Source organism: Vanessa atalanta, unplaced genomic scaffold (genome assembly GCF_905147765.1).
Source record: "Vanessa atalanta unplaced genomic scaffold, ilVanAtal1.2, whole genome shotgun sequence".
NCBI classification, from domain to species: domain Eukaryota; kingdom Metazoa; phylum Arthropoda; class Insecta; order Lepidoptera; family Nymphalidae; genus Vanessa; species Vanessa atalanta.
In genome coordinates this window covers 10,001-12,500 of record NW_025919947.1, presented here as the reverse complement: position 1 = coordinate 12,500, position 2,500 = coordinate 10,001, and the positions used below count along the sequence as shown (strand labels likewise).

The following is a 2,500-nucleotide window of genomic DNA, read 5'->3' as shown; positions in this document are numbered from 1 at the left end:
GCGGAGCTTTTGTATTCGAAATTTTGACATTAGAGTATGAACAAAAGAAACGCACGTACTCGATAATCACGAGACGAAGAGATCACCTAAACTCCGATTACCCTCTTTGATCGAGAACAACTCAATGAAACGATCGAAAGGTCGGAGATGGGCGCTCCTCGTCTGGCGACGAGCGACGCTCTCAGTCTCTCTGACGTCGCATAACGAAACTCCGTGACGTAAACGTACACACGAACGCGTATATAAAAATATAAATAATATATACACACACACGCATGTAAACGTAAACATACATACACATCGTATTTGTTATATTTGAACGGACCGAGAACGAGATTTATATTAAGTATATTTAAACACGTAATATAACACATCGAACGCGGATACCGTCATATGTTCGAGAAACGTCAGTCAGTCTATTGAGTCGGTTACGAAATAATAGACATTACGACATTAAACATTGAACAGTGTGGTTTATATTTTTATACAGCCGGCCCTCAGACAGGAGTGGTCCTGGATGTTTCTCCACGGACCGCAATGTGCGTTCGAAATGTCGATGTTCAAATGTGTCCTGCAGTTCACACTATGACGCGCAGTTAACTGCGTTCTTCATCGACCCGCGAGCCAAGTGATCCACCGTCCAGGGTAATGGTTTTTAATTTGTTTTATTTTTATAATTTCTACGATCACTCGAACGATTCTATACGCCAGTGATATGAGTTTATTTTTTTTTTATTTTTTTTTTTTTTTTCGTTTTTTTCTCTTATTTTTAGTATACAGAGAAAAATTCAAAAAATTAAAAAAAAAAAAAAAAAAAGTTAAAAAAAAAAAAAAGTACAAAAAAAAAAAAAAGAAATATACATTTTATTTGAAGATGACGATGTGCGTTAACACATCGTACTTTCCTCGAAATCGACATCGAAAAATATCAGAATAGGACGCGTTACACGACTCTGGACTCTGACTCGGACACACTGCTGTGTGAGAGAGAGAGAGTGAGAATCGCGTCCTCGCATCGAAACGACACATTCCGAACGTCGATATTTGTGTTTTAGAATTTTATTATCGTTCATTATCGCACTCTTTCGAGATTGATAATTTACGTTAATGATCCTTCCGCAGGTTCCCCTACGGAAACCTTGTTACGACTTTTACTTCCTCTAAATGATCAAGTTTGGTCAACTTCCCAGCAACGCCGACGGCCGTGAAGCCACCGCGTGTCGGTCCGAAGACCTCACTAAATCATTCAATCGGTAGTAGCGACGGGCGGTGTGTACAAAGGGCAGGGACGTAATCAACGCGAGCTTATGACTCGCGCTTACTAGGAATTCCTCGTTTATGGGGGATAATTGCAAACCCCAATCCCCAGCACGAAGGAGTTTCAACGGGTTGCCCGGGCCTCTAGGCCAGGGAGAACATGCTGATTCCTTCAGTGTAGCGCGCGTGCGGCCCAGGACATCTAAGGGCATCACAGACCTGTTATTGCTCAATCTCGTGCGGCTCGAAGCCGCCGGTCCCTCTAAGAAGAATTTTAATACGCCGCCAGTGAGTTGCTCGACCGAAATCGAGCACACCTAAATGACGACGCCTATTTAGCAGGCTAGAGTCTCGTTCGTTACCGGAATTAACCAGACAAATCGCTCCACCAACTAAGAACGGCCATGCACCACCACCCACCGAATCAAGAAAGAGCTATTAATCTGTCAATCCTTCCGGTGTCCGGGCCTGGTGAGATTTCCCGTGTTGAGTCAAATTAAGCCGCAGGCTCCACTCCTGGTGGTGCCCTTCCGTCAATTCCTTTAAGTTTCAGCTTTGCAACCATACTCCCCCCGGAGTCCAAAATCTTTGGTTTCCCGGAAGCTGCCCGCCGAGCCATTGTAGTAACGTCGGCGGATCGCTAGATGACATATTTACGGTTAGAACTAGGGCGGTATCTAATCGCCTTCGAACCTCTAACTTTCGTTCTTGATTGATGAAAACACCTTTGGCAAATGCTTTCGCTGATGTTCGTCTTGCGACGATCCAAGAATTTCACCTCTAACGTCGCAATACGAATGCCCCCAGTTATCCCTATTAATCATTACCTCGGAGTTCTGAAAACCAACAAAATAGAACCGAGATCATATTCTATTATTCCATGCACGAAATATTCAAGCGGCATTTTGAGCCCGCTTTGAGCACTCTAATTTGTTCAAAGTAAAATTGTCGGCCCATCTCGACACTCACTGAAGAGCACCGCGATAGGATTTTGATATTGAACCGGCGTTTTACCGCCGGCTCACCGACGATATGCTCCGCAGACGTGTCAGTATCACCGCGGATGCGGTGCACCGACAGCGCGGCGCACAAATGCAACTACGAGCTTTTTAACCGCAACAATTTTAGTATACGCTATTGGAGCTGGAATTACCGCGGCTGCTGGCACCAGACTTGCCCTCCAATTGTTCCTCGTTAAAATATTTAAAGTGTACTCATTCCGATTACGAGGCCTCGAAAGAGT

General features: G+C 44.3%; 2 non-coding genes across 2 annotated transcripts in view; both read right to left on the bottom strand.

The window, feature by feature from the left end:
* Positions 1-491: 491 nt before the first annotated feature.
* On the bottom strand, positions 492-648 carry LOC125076411. Its single transcript, XR_007120374.1, has one exon. It is a non-coding gene; the product is annotated as a 5.8S ribosomal RNA (ribosomal RNA).
* Positions 649-1,105: 457 nt separating this feature from the next.
* Positions 1,106-2,500, bottom strand: part of LOC125076412 — a 1,903-nt gene continuing 508 nt past the window's right edge. The window contains exon 1 of the ribosomal RNA XR_007120375.1: positions 1,106-2,500. This exon is cut by the window's right edge and continues 508 nt beyond it. This is a non-coding gene — a ribosomal RNA (small subunit ribosomal RNA).